The 17207-nt window shown below is 35.2% G+C and overlaps 1 protein-coding gene across 1 annotated transcript in view; it reads left to right on the top strand.

Annotated features, from left to right (window-relative positions):
- The window catches only part of CNTNAP2 (contactin associated protein 2), a 1911935-nt gene that overhangs the window by 174875 nt on the left and 1719853 nt on the right, over window positions 1–17207 (top strand). The gene's annotated exons all lie outside the window — the stretch shown is intronic.

Below are 17207 nucleotides of genomic sequence, written 5' to 3'. Positions count from 1 at the left end.
CCAGCCTTGCATATCTCCTGCCTGGATTCTCCTGAGTCTCTAACTCTTGTCAGAACTGCTATGAATCAGTTGCTTGACAGTGGGTGTCATTCGCTGATAGCAAATTAATTCAAACAGCCCTCAATCCATTTAGGACAAAACTGTTCATGTGCCCCTTGGCACTCTTCTTTGTGTTATAAATTGAGGGATTTCAGCACTTACTATCCCATTTACAATTTTGTATATGTTGATGACACATCATAGCCACGAGGAACTGTGAAAGTGCCCAGGACAGGTACGTGCACAAATCAGACCTTTGCCACAGAAAAGTAAAAACCCCACAGATTAGCAGAGTGATGACTCATATTTAACCTGTGACAGCTGTGGACAGCACGGCTGACATCCAACTCACAGAACTGTTCTACTCTCCACTTGTGATTGATCCAGCTTCATACAAGGTGTGTTAACCAAATGTACCAAATAAGTCTCAGCTTGTTGGGTAACATGCTGCCCATTGGAGGTCCAGTTTTCTTATGCAAAGAAAGTCATATTTCATTGATACTATTCTTATTTAGATGTCCAGTATGGAGGATAAATTATTTTCCACCATATGCATAAAAGTGGTTTGATGTATCCCCCCGCCAATCCGGGGAAAACTACAAAAATAGAGCAACATATTTTAGACTGCAAGTCCTAAAATATGACTTGATGATAAGATGATAGTAAAATTTTATTGAGATGGAGTGAGCAAGGGAGAAATTTCACTGATTTCTTAAACTTAATTCTTCAAGGTTATCTGGAGAAAAAATAAGACATTTAATATATATAGGACTCAGTGGTTCCATTGCTTTTCCTCTACACAAAATCTTGATTTAAGGGCAATGTGAGCCAGCCAAATAATAGGGAGTACTATAAACAATATGCTCTGTGCCTTTTTTGTACACAATGGATTAGCCGTGTTGGTTAAACACTAAATTTTAAAAACATCAGCATCAGGTAGATAGCAGAAGGCAACCTTTTAAATAATACAAACAATTGTGTGTCTGGTTGCAAAAAAACAATGAAACTTTGATTTAAAAAATACTCGAAAATACGATCCTATTCATTCTGCAAAATTTTTGCAACTATAACACTGGAGATACTTCAAATGAAATTAAAATTAAAAAAAAAAAACTACCTCTATGACTTATAGTTCATCTAGCACACAATCCTTTCATACTTTGATTGCTTATCAACAAATGAAAAGGCTATAAATGCTCAATGCATTTTGAAGGTCAATTTTTATGGCTGCATAATTTTAAACTAGCTTAATCCTCAGTAGCTATTGTAATAAAAAGGAATGAATTAATGGCCTCTTAACTAAAGTGAACTTTTGATACAGAAACAAAAGGAATATTAAGCTTGCCCTGCCTTAAGTGAAAAGATTAAGAGCTTTATTCTATGGAATAAATTGGGCAGGACCTAAGATCTAGGACTTTTGCATTGATACCCAGGATATGGAAAGGGTGATAAGAGAGGTGGGAATTAACTATTGCTGGAAAGAGGCACAAAATGATATGGCGACAATTAATGACAAGATCTCAACACTAGCCTGTAGTAACCACAGGGTGTGCATGAGTACCAAAGTGACGTTCTCCGTCAGCTGTGTCATCCAATGTGTCAAGATGTTTTCTCCTTGACAGAATTAGAATCAAACCATTTTTTAAAAGAACTTCAATTCATCGTGTTCCAAGCACTGTTCAGGATTCTGGAAATACTGCAAAGTTCTTGTATCATTTTTTTGTTGTTGTTGGGGGGAAGTTGTAGAGTGGGTGGCTATCAGACAGACTTTCTTCTCATAGAACATGTAATCAAATGAGAGTATAAAAAATAACAAAATATGTTGGATGGGGATAAGGGGTCTGAAGACAAAGTATGGTGCAAAGACAGAGTAATCAGGAAGATGGGAAGTGCTCAAGAAAGGCTTCTCTGATTTGATAAAGAATCTCAGTGAAGTGAGGAAGAAGCCGTGCATGCATCTGGTGCCTGAACTTGCCATTCTAAGAGAACAGCAAGACCAAAGAAGGAACATTCTTGACCTTTGGAAGAAAAGCAAGAAAAGATAACATGGTGGTTTAGATCAGGGTAGTAGTAGCGAATTTGGGGGAAAGTGTTACATGCTGCTTCCACTTTCTAATTCACCAATTAGTAAATATGTACTAGGGATATCTTATGTCCAGTACAGTACTGGACCCACATTCTTTCCTTTAAATTACCTCAAATATGATCATGCTGCAGGTTCTGGAGAAAAGTAGTATCATGAGTTAATGATTCCAAGGTCTAAAACATGATCAAACTGACTATAAGACCTGAGCAATAATCAGAAGGTTTTGTTCAATAACCAAGTATCAAATAAATCACTTTGGCATTTATCAGCTTTATTCCATTAATCCAGCAGCGGGATTTCCAACTGCCTCAGTCACTCAGAATATAGACAAGCCTAGAGTAAGCAGAAATGGTCTTTGAACATCAGAGGGAAAGGAAAAATTTTTTTTAAATTTGTAAATTCCAAACTCAGGTTTCTCCCCCACCATCCTCTTGGGAGAGGAAAGGAAGCACCCTAGCTCCCAGTTTAGAGTCTACTGATCACTAGCTAATTAAGCTCAGTTTATCCTAGTCACCTTGAATTTATTTTTGGTGTTCTAATGATCTATTCTCGTGTACCAAAATCCTCTCAACTTAATGTCTTCAAATAACAACTTTAATTTGCACATAATTTTATGGGTCAGAAATTCAGAAAGGGTGCCAATGAGCTATCCACTCCTGATTCATGTATCATCTCCTGCGGTAGTCAGGACTGAAAGATCCACTCCCCAGATGAGGGGTTAATCACTCACAGGCCTGGGATCTCACTGCTTTTGGGGCTCCTTATCTCTCCATATTGCATCTCATCCTCCAAGGACCCTCCCTGTGACTCCGTTTTCATGTGGGATGGTGGTCTCTGGGTGGTCATACTTCCTCCATGGTGGCTGACTTGCCTCAGAATCAGTGTTCCAAGAGGCCTGCCAAGAAGCTGCCGGGCCTCTAATGTTCCACATCATTCCACCTGTCAATGAAGTAGCAAAGCATTTGTAGTCACCTTTAACATGTCACACAAATCATGCAGAATTTAATGACGACAGTATTGCAGAATGATGATGATGTACATGAGGATGCCTTTAATCTTCATGAAAAAAAGTTAAAGTATGTTCGAAACTTTATTTACTATATCAGTGAACAAGTTATCACACATTTTTAAAAGATTTTTATTGAGAAAATTAGAATTATTTTATTTCTCAGTTATTGCTTCCTATATATGTATATGCATATATATACATCTATACATAGAGATACATAGATAGCCCACTAATAAATAAAGTGGTATGGTATTTAATTTCTAAAAAGGTAGTAATATTTATATTGCTAAGGGCCCAATGTGATTCAAACTATTAAATCTTAAAATCAAATGCATATTTTTATCTTAGGATTACTTAATTTATTTTAGTACCATTTACTCAAAAAGTAAATAGGGAGGGAAAACAAACCATAAAACTCAGGTATTCATACTGCTGATATCCCCTGAAAAACAAAATTGGAAACATCAGGAGATCAATTGCCTAAAAGAAAGTTTAAATTAATTATAATGTCTTAAATATTTTGTGAGGTGTAATGAACCTGAAAATGTGTGCCCTTAATTGTGGTGACTTTGAACCAACTGTTCTTCTCATTTAATAATTTCTTACTTATTTATCTGCTCAGTCAGAAATCAGCAGTTACCCTTCAAAATATGTCACATATTCACTTATCTCCAAGTGTGAATTATCAAGAGATCTCAAAGAAATTTCCAAATGGAAAACTGCATTTATGAAAGAGTCAAAGTGATTTGTGAATATAGGCTTTCATTATCTATGCATCATCCCTGAGAATTATTCACTAACATGCTGCATTTGTGTAGCAAACAATAAATATTACTAATGTGAAAATAATTATTCAGTTTTACTTTATGGGTACTAGATTCCTGTTTGATTTTGTCCTGTGATACATATCCCCAACCCAGGAAGTATCATTTTTGTGCATGCCCATATATACCATTAGAGAGAAAGGGAGAATGCACTGACCAGCTCCCCAAGTGTCTGGGAACCAAGGTCAATTCCTTCGTTTAAAAGAGTAAATTATGTCAGCCTGAAACTCCTTTAGAGTCAAGGGGATACAGCTATCCTCTCAATGTTGTTGGATAATCAGGGTGATGGTGGTGATTAACTTTTGCATTTTCAAAGAATTTTTATTGACCTAAACTATAAGTAAAGATTCACTGCCCAGCAAAGTCAGTTTCTGTGAAAGCATATTAAATGTCAGAGTAGAAACGCATGCCTCATCTCTCATGCCCTAAAACAAATATAAGTACACATATGCATATATGTGTGTATATATAAATATATTTACAAACATACTTGTATGTTGTATATTTACTATATTTATGTTATTTAATATTATATATTATATAATATACATGTTATTTGTATTAGATATAAATATATAAACATATTTTATATACACATAAGTATATGTTTATGTAGACACAATATATAATATTCTATGGATACTAATACAAATAAATTGAAATTCCATATATATACATATATACACATAGTATATATCGTGCTTATTTAGAAGAATGAATGCTTGCTTTTAAGCTTCCTATTTAAAAAAAAAAAAAGATATTTGCAGATTCCCTTCAACTTTGACAAAACCAAAAGATTTGCTTTACCCTGGCTTCGACGTTCTTTCCATGGTATATTCAATTATTCCATAGTGACAAACCCTAAGATAATATTTATATTCTCAGAGGTGGAAACTTCTATTCCCTCCATAGATGTTGGTTTGGGGAATATAAGATACTAGTTACACGAATACCATGTGTTTCATATTGAACTTGTATATTTTATCAGTACCAAGTCTGGCCATGTGTTATACCAAGTTTTTTTTTATATATTTGCATAGTTCAAGGGTTATATGAAAACTGTGCTGATTGTTGTATAAACTTATATGATAGAAAGGACAAAACATTGATGGATTTCATATGTGTATGTTTTAAACTTTCAAATAGTAATATCAAGAGCCTCTTACTGAGTGATTTATTTAAATTTTCTGCAAGTTTTACTTTGCATACATTTATTCCATTACTTAGGAGTCATATTTTGTGGATAATTCCAATTGCATGAATGAGCCCACCTGTATATAAAATATATCAAATATAATGCTAAAATTCTTGCAAATTATTTCAGATGGCTAAAAATGCTTATTGTTACAGAAAAACGGGACAATCTTAGAGTGTATTGATTGTGCAGAAATGAAATGCATCACAGGGAATCTACATTTTAAATGAGGTGATAATTAAAGGTTAGTATAATAAGAATGGGAAATTTTGCTGTTCCTTGTGGGAAAATCTCCTAGAGTGTGCTTTAGGAAAACCTTGCCTTCATGAACTCTCAGCTAAATTTTAACTCAGTTGATGGCACAATAGCTGATGGGATAGGAGTATACTATGGCCCAAAGAGTATGAACATACCCCTGGCTTTAGTGATTGGTTAAGGGACAAGCACATGACTCAGTGTAAGCCAGTCAAAACTAATACCAGGTTTGGGTGCCTGGGTGGCTCAGATGGTTAAGCGTCTGCCTTCAGCTCAGGTCATGATCCCAGCGTCCTGGGATCGAGTCCCGCATCGGGCTCCCTGCTCCACGGGGAGCCTGCTTCTCCCTCTGCCTCTCTCTCTCTCTCATGAATAAATAAATAAAACCTTAAAAAAAAAAAAAAACTAATACCAGGTTTACATAAAACTGCCAGTAGGAACCACCACTTATTTCCTGCTGGACCTAAATATAGGAGGATAAATAACTAAAGCTACCGGCAGATATCTTAGTACTATCTGGAACTTATGAATAATTCAAGGTGGAGGTGAACAGGGCCAAGAAACTCCCTAGTTCTATAACATGAGGCCCTTACTCAAGTATCGCCTAGATTCAGTCACAGGTAGGAGTGTGTGTGTGTGTGCATGTGTGCATGAGTAAGAATGTGTGTGTGGGGGGGGGGTCCACTTTGTCAGTCCAGTGAAGCCAAAAATACCTTTCTCAAAATAATGTTTTTAAATGCATAAAATAAAATACATAGGGTTATACGGACAGAACTAATCATATTGAAAAGAAATTCTAACCAGGGAACCTAATTACATTTTGGGATTTTGTTTGTTTGTTTGATTTTTGGGGTTTGGTTAAGCAATTTTTTAGCATATCTCTGAGACTTTTTCAGATTGACCTGTTTGTTGTTTATGAAACCTAAACTAAAGCAAGGGGTGATTTTCATCTAAATACTCACATAATTATCTTACTTTTAGAATGAAGAAGATTTCAGAAATTGAGAACAAGACTAGGGTTAATGGATAAAATACAAGTTTGAATTTCAAATAAATAGTGAAAAACATTTAGCTTAAATAGTTACCAAATATTGAATGGGGTAGTCTTTTACTAGAATATTATTTGCTACCTATCTGAAATTCAAATTTAAGTGGACAGTCTGTATTTTTATTTGCTAAACGAGCAACCCTACTAAAACCAATCTAGAGCTAACAAATTTTAGAGGTCAATTGTCATGATCAAGTCCCAAGGAAGTAGAACTGTGTCTACTAACATTAATTCTACCTGACAAAAATCAACCTCATGGATTGGTATCAGAGCTGTCCTTCTATTATATTTTGTGAATCCTGGGTAGACAAAGTTTTGTTCAACTAGATTTAATTCTGTGCTTTAATGTATTGATGATCATATAAAAGTGGTAATAAAAGACTATTTCTTTATTTTTACCAAAGGCAGTTGAAGATGCAGACTAGTGTGTTCCCAGAAAATCTGCCTAGACTTTAATGCCAAGAAGAAAATATCTCTTCCAAAATTATTTTTTGAGCTTACTTTGATAAGCAAAGTGTAATTCACTGCATTTTCTCCTTGCCCTTTCTGCAGGAGCTGTGATTTTAGTTGTAATGCTTAATAGTAACTGAAATCAACCTCTCTATCCTTCGGTTTAAACATTTTAACATACCTCTGTTTTATGTTTAACTGACCTATTTTACTGACATTAAGTTTGATCACTTTTTACAAAGTGATCAATATTATAAGTGAAATACCACTAATTTGAATAATTTCAGAATGTAAAATATTATTAAGAATTTTTATAAGACAGTTTATATATCATGCAGAAACTATAGGTCTTAAATCCCAAAATATCTCTAATTAAATTATTTTAATGTTTGTTATTATTACAATTAAGATTGAGTAAAGATTGTAAGTTCCTTTTATGATACTAAAGACTTGGAACAAGTTTTGATTACCAGATATATTAGCACAAATGAAATAATGATGCATGCAGTGGATCAATATGTCAAATTTAAGAGAGATAAAAATTTGAAGTACCTGTATAGTAACACTACAATTTGGGTGTACAAATAAAATGATTTTATATAATAATAATATAATAATGATAATATAATGATGCCCTGATAATATAATAATGCTCATAAATTGCTAGAAAGAAAGGATTTTGACAATGAACTTAAAAGACTGAAAAACAGTTTGTGAAAAAATAGTTTTTAGTATTTAATTCTGGTGTTAATTTTAAAAAAATAAAAGAAACATTTAAAAAAAAAACCCAGAAAACAGACTTGCCAAATTGTCTAAGAAGTATTCATTTTGAGGGTACTATATACTGTATAGTGAGTGCTTCATAATTTAAAATTTTTATGCACATGCCTAATTGCACTTAGATCCTCAAAGGATCTTTTGGGGGAGGTATGGCAGGTATTCATTACTTTAGAAAAGAGGTTGAATTTTTTTCAAAAATTTTTGGGGGGAATAATTCTTCATTTTTAGCAATAATTCTTGATGTCTGTAACATGCTGAATTTTATTAATTCTAAGTTTAATTCTAAATTTTATTAATTCTTTTTAGCACCAAAACATTTACAAACAGTGAAATCTAAAAATCATGAGCTTGGGCTTCCATTACCTGCGCAGGTACAAACCTCAAAAGCCCCAGCATTAAAGCTTGCAGAGTGGGTGTCCCTGGGGAAGGTCATTTTCCAGAGGTAAGAGTGGAGCACTCTTTTATCCCTAGGAGCCAACCAAATGGTCAGAGTAATATTTGAAGGAGGTGATGAATCAGATATATTTACCAATATGCTACAAGCTGATATCAAAATATGATTGCAGATTCAGAATTCAAATGCCAACATCAGTGACTTGTTCTTCAGAAATATCACATAATCAATGCTCTTAGTATCCGAAAGAATGTCATTGTGTGGAAAAGCAGAAAATTAAAAACTCTAGATCTAAAAGTGACTTAGAAGAGTTCAGTTCCAGGGCACCTGGGTGGCTCAGTCAGTTAAGCCTCTGACTCTTGATTTCAGCCCAGGTCATGATCTCGGGTCATGCTCTCAGGGTCATGAGATTGAGCCCATGGCAGGCTCCATGCTGGGTGTGAAGCCTGCTTAGGATTCTCTCTCTGCCCTTCCCTCCCCCACCCCCCACCACATGCATGCTCTCTCTCTCTCTCTCTTTCTCAAAAGAAGGGAAAAAAGGGCGCCTGGGTGGCTCAGTCGTTAAGCGTCTGCCTTCGGCTCAGGTCATGATCCCAGGGTCTTGGGATTGAGCCCCACATTGGGCTCCCTGCTCAGTGGGGGCCCTGCTTCTCCCTCTCCCACTCCCCCTGCTTATGTTCCCTCTTTCGCTGTCTCTCTCTCTGTCAAATAAATAAATAAAATCTTAAAAAAAAAAAGTATAGTTCCAAGTGTATAGAAATTATAGGATGTAATTAATTTATTTTACTTACATATTTTGTGTATGTGTATGATGAAATCTACCTCTAAGGGTAAATAAGTTCTTCCAATACATATGGAAATTCTAGATGTTACAAAGCACATAATTTAACTGGCTGGATGTTTTCCTTCTCAATGGGTGGGTCTACCAAAGGTGATATATCAGATTTGAGTACTGCTATGCTAAATACTTAGTGTCCTAAGTTCTGTTTTGCAGCTATTTTGTCCCATTTCTCTGTCAGTCGACTCTAGTACCACAACATTTTAGTTATTTTATGCATCTAGCACATGCTAACATTTTAGGGTAAGACATTACTTCTTTACTGCTCTTCATTTGTAAAAATACTTTTGGCTATTCTTTCTTGTTAATTTCAAATTTAACTTCTGATTTACTGTCCGTCCCCTTTCAAGCAGTCCCCCCACCTGGATGAAGCTGAATCGTAGTCACGATTAATCAGTATTCACTATTTGGAATCTAGAAACACAAGATGATTTTCCACTTTTTCAAATTTTATTGTATGTTGTTGGGTGAAGAGCTTCTTTTTCTTTTTTCTTAATATAGGGGACCTATCTTTCTTGTTCACTCTAATCTCTAACATATTATTTCCTCTGTTTATTTCTGAATGATGAACAATAGATTTCATGAAGATTTTCCTAAGAACATGTGGGTTAAGGTTATGATACACAAGGTGCTAGTCTTTGGTTGTGTGGAACAGAGACGTAGAGAACACTACATCTCTGGTCAGGCTGCAGATCTGAAGCTAGACGTGAAGTTATGAATGCTCTAATTTCACACTGTTTTCCTTTTTTTTGTAAAGAAAATAATCCTCCACATACTACATATTATGCCTGTCACATTTAAAACCTTAAATGTGCAATATGCTTGACTCATCCAGTGTATTTATCCTTTGCTACAATAACGTTCAGCAAGGCAGAATTAACTACCCTCATATATTAGAGTTGTTCGTGCAAACTCTTTTGAAATGTCTTTTAAAATGTTAAAGAAATCACCAGCTGTAATCAATTTTTTATTTTTTTAATTTATTTTTATTTTTTTAAGACTTTTTATTTATTTGAGAGAGAGAGACACAGTGAGAAAGGGAACACAAGCAGGGGGAGTGGGAGAGGGAGAAGCAGACTTCCCGCTGAGCAGGGAGCCCGATGCGGGGCTCGATCCCAGGACCCTGGGATCATGACCTGAGCTGAAGGCAGATGCTTAATGACTGAGCAACCCAGGTGCCCCTGTGATCAATTTTTTAAAAGAAAGACAAGGAATTTGCTTTAATATCTGAAACATGGAAACTGATGATTTAGTAAAACATGTTGTTAAAAGAAAAAATATGTATCTAATTGAAACATCTGAGGTAAGTGAATTATCAGAAATGCAATTTAGAATTCTTAAATTATCAATTAAATAGGAAATTGGATTTCATTAGTTTCACCCCAGAACTATCTTTGAAAGTTTAGGAGAAAGAAAGTCTGTGTTTCAGACCAATGACAGTTCTTGTTCATACCTATACATAATTGGTAAATAGGAGTAAATGCCTTAAAATATTTATTGAGATTCTGCAGGCTCTTCAAAAAGTGAGAAATCTAAAAGCAAAAGAAATTATGATTTTTTAAAAAGATTTTATTTATTTATTTGGAGAGAGGGAGCGCAAGGAGGTGGAGGGGCAGAGGGAGGGGGAGAGAGAATCTCAAGCAGACTCCCCGCTGAGCACAGAGCCCAATGCAGGGTTCGATCTCACAACTCTGAGTTCAGGACCTGAGCCAAAATCAAGAGCCACCCAGGTGATCCAGAAATTATGATGTTCTTATAAATTGTGCAAGTAATTCTTCTGTTGAAATTATGGACAATATAAATGAGAATTCTTATATTTTTGTAATTTTCAAAACATCACTTCTGTGGATATCTAATCATAAACAAAGCCATAATGACTAAAAATATAGGAAGGGAGAGTTTGGAGAAGATGCTGTTTTACAATATTTGAAGAGCAGTGTTTTTCTGACATTTAATGGTCAAACTCTAAGAACTATTTCCTTTACAATAATTCTTCACTATGTATTACCCAAGTTTTGAAGAAAATGTTTTTGAGCTATGATGCCTCCATCAGCGTAGCCATGGATCAATCAGACACCGGGTTCTAACTTGTCTTAACTGGATTGCAAATTCCAGTAGGTTGTCTTCACCAAAGTAAATTGTCCCTACAATGGCAAATATCTGACATCCTAACTGATCATTTAGAAAAGTAGAAGTCATTTACTTAGGAAAAATATATTGAAATAAAATTAGCTCGTTATATGTGTCTTGAACTGATATATCAAACACACCTGCTTATGCAAGGCTGGTGTCTGTTAACCTACCACGTTTTCCTTTGCACTAGCATTTACTAGAGCATTACTTTTGGCCCCTCAGTTAAACAATTGAATCCAATAATTAGGTACCTTAAGAGCATTTAGAGAAAACACAATAAAGTTACTAAAGATCTGAGTAAAAATAATACCCATATTAGAAATGTGAGAGACTGGCATTAATTTGAAAAAGAGATGCTAGAACAGTCTGGAGAATAATATGTATGAACATTGTAATGCAACGTCAGTGAACAGGTGGTTCTCCATTTTAATGAACACTACTAAGCGGAGTGGACTGAAAATTTAGCAGAGACTTTTTTTTTTTTCCAGCAAAAAGCTCTTTAAGTATATATTGTTAAGGGAGGCAGGCAAACATTCTTTCTAAGTGGCTTCGTGGAATTGTGCCTGACTGAGATGGACTTGGTATATGGACGAAACAGTAAATGAAGGAATTGATAAATGTTCCGTCAAGCTATAAATGTTCCAGTAATGATGCTGTCCTTTTTTTAATGGCATTTTCCTCACGTGTTCTAATCAGTGTGCAGTTTTTTCTCCTGTCCTTTGTATGATTCAACAGGTTAAATGAAAGGGTGAGATCTGGCCAAACGGGGTTGTTCTTAAGGTATGTTAGTGTCCTTTTGGATTAATTGTAAGAGGTTGGCTGCAAACACCTGATAAAACTGTTAGGGGTCATCATGATGTTGACATTTCTTTCCAGTTTCAATACTCCAGTAAGCAAAGGCCAAGACAGATAGAGCTTCCCCACTGTCTTTACAGCACAAGATGCTATGCCAAAGAGAGAACACACAGACACACACACACAGACCCAGATGCATGCATGCCTACACCCACACACAACCTGAGAAGTCTGAAATGCCAGAAGTCACACAGTTTGTTAATGACAGGGCCAACATGATGCCTTAGAACCACTCATTTGTTTTTCCTACTTCACTACACTTTCAATCAGCAATTTTAGTCATCGCAGTTTTTTACACCAGAGTTTCACAGAGTGTCCTCTAATTAAATGTGAACAAAAAGGAAATTGAAAGAAAATGGCATTTTGCTTTAGATACTAAATACATTCCAAGAGGAAATGAAACTCTTCCTTAGTGGTGCAGCTGAGAACAAGGAGGAACAGATGTCAAACACATACCAGCCACGACTTAAAAGTGAGCCTTATCTAGTTGATGATGCCACGTAGCATCCATGAATAATGAATGGATGCGTATGTACTGAGTCCCTACTAAGAGCTCTGGGATGCCCTGCTTCTGTTAACAATAAGATAAAAGCACTGTTCTCATGGGGGGCGGGGGAGTGTTTAGGGAGCTGGGCAAAAATATTAATGCAAGATGCAGATAAAAAGGGACGTACTCATGGAAAAGACTACAAAGACAACATGTGTTCATCCAGAGAACTGATAGGGCATAGCTACTAATTTTTGTCATCATAGATTGAAAGGTTTTTATTTGTTTGTTTTTGTGGAGCTCCTTCTAAGCAAGGAGGAAGGGGGTGGGGGATGACTTAGCACAAAGAACCATGATTAGAATGGTCGGGGGCAGGGGGTCTGATGTTCTTCCAGGAGGCAAGAGGCTATATTTTGGAGCTCTTTGGACCATCAAAAAGAAAGCTAGTAGAGCATGGTTAGGAATCCAGATTCTGTGACTAAAACCTGCCTTGGTCATTTGACATGCTTATTTCAAACTTTCTGAATGTTATAATAACAAAAGATGGGTGGGAGAGAAAAGAAGATTTCAGAGCTAGAAATGAAATAGGATAAAAGTCCAGGCAGAGACAGATGCAAGGAGAAAGTAGAGAACACTGGGCAGATATTACTAATATAAATTAGACTCACCACCGTCCCAGTCCTAAACTCTCAGCTGGTCAAGAGCTTGAACCAAATAAAGAATCAGAGCTTCCTGAAATCAAAAGCTCTGGTAGAGGTCATCTTGTCAAGCTTCTGAATCTTTATTCTGTCATTAATCTTATGGGTCTAATTGATAATGGGTCCCATTGGTAATGCTCTGGAATATTTTTCCCGGATTGGCAATTCCTAGTTTTCCAAAACACACAAAATTATTTATCTCTACTAAGTTGCCCGTCAGCATCAGCTTTTCTTCTCTGTTTTGTGGTAAAATACTGTAGGCCTACAATAGGAAATTCTTTTACCGTGAGCATCAGAGGTATTGCAAGTCTGCCCCTGAAGCCCTTATCACAAGATGGCAGACTTTTATTCATGACTTTGGGAGAATAACACAATTCTGTGGCCTTTCAGAGGTGGCTCAGTGATCTGGAGATGAGATGAACTGTGGCTACTAAAGCCATAGATTTATTAGCAATATATAATCTCTTTTCCACACTGGCTCTCAATAGTCATGGAGCAACAGAAACCTTGATTACAGCAAAACCAACACAGTCTTAGTTAAAATTAAACTCAGCTAGGATTCTGAACGTCTCTTCTAACATTTGGTGTTCCCTCAAATGTTAGTTAATTGGTTCAGAAGATCTCTTTTGAAAACTTTTTCTGGCATGTGTAGCTCTTTTCTTGTTCATGCTGTTAATTGTCACTGTATACATTAAAGTCATGCATCTTTGGAATCACATGTTTGTTCCCACTTTCCTTTCAATATATTAAAATTATCTGCCTTTTATCTGCTCTCAGTAGGAATATTAACAGATTGGTCTTTATATCTTGTCTCATTAGCACCACACAAAATAGATATTAACCAAGATAATAAGTTCTTTTTAATTTCTTCTTTTCATAATTAAAATATTACATTATGGGGGTGCCTGGGTGGTTCAGTCGCTTGAGTATCCAACTCTGGATTTCAGCACAGGTCATGATCTCAGCCTGAGATCAAGCCCCACACCTGCTTCCATGCTCAGCATGGAGTCTGCTTGAGATTCTCCCTCTTCCTCTGCCCCTCCCCCCCACTTGTGCTTTCTCTAAATAAATAAATAAATAAAGTCTTTTAAAAAATACATTATGGATTTTCAATATAAAAAAGTTGAATGATGGAATGAATTCCTGTGTCTCCATTAATTAGTTTCAAAATAATCTTGAACTCATTCCCCCTACCTTAATTTTGTTGTTGCTTTGATAGAGAATTTTCAAATATGGCTGAGATTGAAATCATAGTATATTATTTTTCTATTGCTGCATAACAAAATGCCACAAAGCCTGGACCTTTAGTCAAAGGGTTTGCCTGATTAGGTCAGGCCCATCCAAGATAATTTCCCTCTTGATAAATTCAGAGTCAACTACCAAGGGTTCCATATTACATCTAAAAAATCTCTTCACCTTTGCCAGATTCTATTTGCTAGAATTGAGTTGCAGTTTCTTTCAGTACTCTAGGTAAGGTGCTAGAAACAGGGATTACAAACAGGAATCTCAGGGGTAGGGATCATGGAGCTCATCTTAGAATTTTGTAGACCACACATGGCCTAACTCAGCAACAGCCTTTTACCCCAAATAGTATTTCTCATTTCTATGTTGTTTTTTTTTTTTAATTTCTTGAAATACATGTGACGTAACAAAGAAGGAAAGAAAAACTAACTGCAAACTTGTACAGGTATGAAAAATTTCAAGTATATGAAAGGAAGACTTGGGATTAAAAGAATTGAGAAAATAAAATAAGTTTACTCGAAAAGGAGTTGTAACAACACTTGATTTCAGAAGAACTGGCCCATCAAATAAAATACAAAATGTGTATTTAAAGGAAATAATGCAAAATTATTAAGATTACCAAATTAGCATTACTTTAAAAGTTTTTTATGTGGGTTTTATATTTACATTGTTTTTTTTTTAATTTTTATCAACGTGTAAGAAATTTAAGATGGAACAAATGTTTTGTACATGATTTGCATTAAATTGCCATTAACTAAATGATGCCTATTGATTTTTTAGAGCTCTAAGTAAAATAGAAATTCTTAGCTTATCAATGTCTTAGAAAAATCACTTGCTTCATTAAAAAAACTTCACTGAACCTCTTTCTTTTTTTAAATTTGTTGTTTTTTTTCCTTGTACCTCAGGTATAGACTGTTGAATAAATCATAATTTTTATTATAACACAAAATGTGATTCCTGTTTATTGTTTTAGCTTACTTTATACTCTTTGTCAGTTGAAAGGCTCCCAAATTATTTGTCTTGGCTGTCAGCATTATCTAAGTTTTTCTGAACTTAGTTACTGTGGTGTCAATGAGTAAGGAATATTGCTTTCTAAAGTGGCATTTTAATGTGTTTGTTATGGGGCATCTGAGGTTAATCATCATCTCAATTCCCCTCCATGAAAGCTATAATAAAATCCGTATCACTTTCTTAGGCTTAAAACAAGTTAATTTACTTGAAAGGAGTTAAAGGGACTTGCCAAACATCGGTCTTTCTTGATGAGTGTAAAAAAGAGCCAGTATATGCAGAGGAAAGTGAGACTTTAAAAGATTAAGTACACTTTCAAGGTCACAGAACCAGGAACTGGCAGACTTGGGACTCCAATAAAGAATTCCAAAGTCCATATTTTGAACCAGTTTTTAGGGTTTTGTTTTGTTTCACATCACATTAATGGTGTGTTCTTTGTTTTTCCATATATGTTGTGTGGTATTCATTATGTAACAGTATCACAATTTTTCAATTGAAATATTTTATTTTTAGTTTTTGTATAAATGTAGCTAGAATTAGAAAGACTGAACAAAATCATAATTTTTTAATAGTTGTAAAACTGTTCCTTTCAGAATAGTCTCCTATAGATTTTGCATACCTCTTCCCACAAAGCTGTAATTGATTTAAAAAAATTGAAGCCAATTCTTAAATAATTAACTTTTTAGTCTGTGTCCTTATGCCTTTTGTTGTCTTAAATATGTAAAATCTCCAATCTTTCAAAGGAGGTTTGATTTTTACAAATGAATCTAGAATTCATTAAGAACAGATATGGTAGATGAAATCTATAATCAAGATGAATAATAAAGGGCGCCTGGGTGGCTCAGTTGGTTAAGCGACTGCCTTCGGCTCAGGTCATGATCCTGGAGTCCCGGGATCAAGTCCCACATCGGGCTCCCTGCTCGGCAGGGAGTCTGCTTCTCCCTCTGACCCTCCTCCCTCTCATGCTCTCTGTATCTCATTCTCTCTGTCTCAAATAAATAAATAAAATCTTTAAAAAAAAAGATGAATAATAAATCAGTTTTTTTCTTCAAAACTACTTCATCATCATTAGAACATGGTTAACTCCTATAGTGCCATAAAGAGTGTATAATCTGTAAAATGTCTATAAAACTACCCTCATATTTGAGGGACTAATTATAAATAATGACAACTGATATCAAAGAAAAAAATCTACATAATCTCAGACTTTAGATAAATGTAATTCTCCCATATGAGAAGTATTTTAATAATTTATGATGTTTGCATTTTATTTTCAAATCTTACTTGAATTACACTGTGCATAATTTAATGTTTTTCCCGAATTCAGTTTTTTTCTCCAAATCCTTGAAAGATCAAGACAAATGTCTAATCTCTACTAATTCTCAAATTTTGTGACAAATTCATCCAATAAATACTCTTCATGTTAATTTTTTCTTTGACCTCAGTGTTTCTATTTAAATTTATTTTTTTTAAGATATTACTTATTTGTTTGAGAGAGAGTGAGCAAGAGAGAGCAGGAGCGAGGGGACGGGCAAAGGGAGAGGGAGAAGCAGACTTCCTGCTGAGCAGGGAGCCCTGTGCAGGGCTTGAGCCCAGGACCCTGGGATCATGACCTGAGCCAAAGGCAGACTTTTCTCAAACTAGCAATTCATTGGAATGCATCAAATAGCTGACCCCTTCAAAAATTTCATTGGTTTTAGGAATAATTATCACTTCATATATAAGTGAGGAATTTTCTCTTATCTTCTGAGTTTTTCTTTTTCTTTGCCAATCAGATACTTTTTACTTAATTTTGTTCTCTATAAGCTTTGTGCAGGTCTATGTGTATATTCCATTAAAAGAAATTAAACTTTACACCAATCTAGT

This window comes from Mirounga angustirostris, unplaced genomic scaffold, assembly GCF_029215605.1.
Source record: "Mirounga angustirostris isolate CCGP_5_RB_7025 unplaced genomic scaffold, mMirAng1.0.hap1 SCAF_12, whole genome shotgun sequence".
In the NCBI taxonomy this organism is placed as follows: Eukaryota; Metazoa; Chordata; class Mammalia; order Carnivora; family Phocidae; genus Mirounga; species Mirounga angustirostris.
This window is presented reverse-complemented; position numbering and strand designations above follow the sequence as displayed.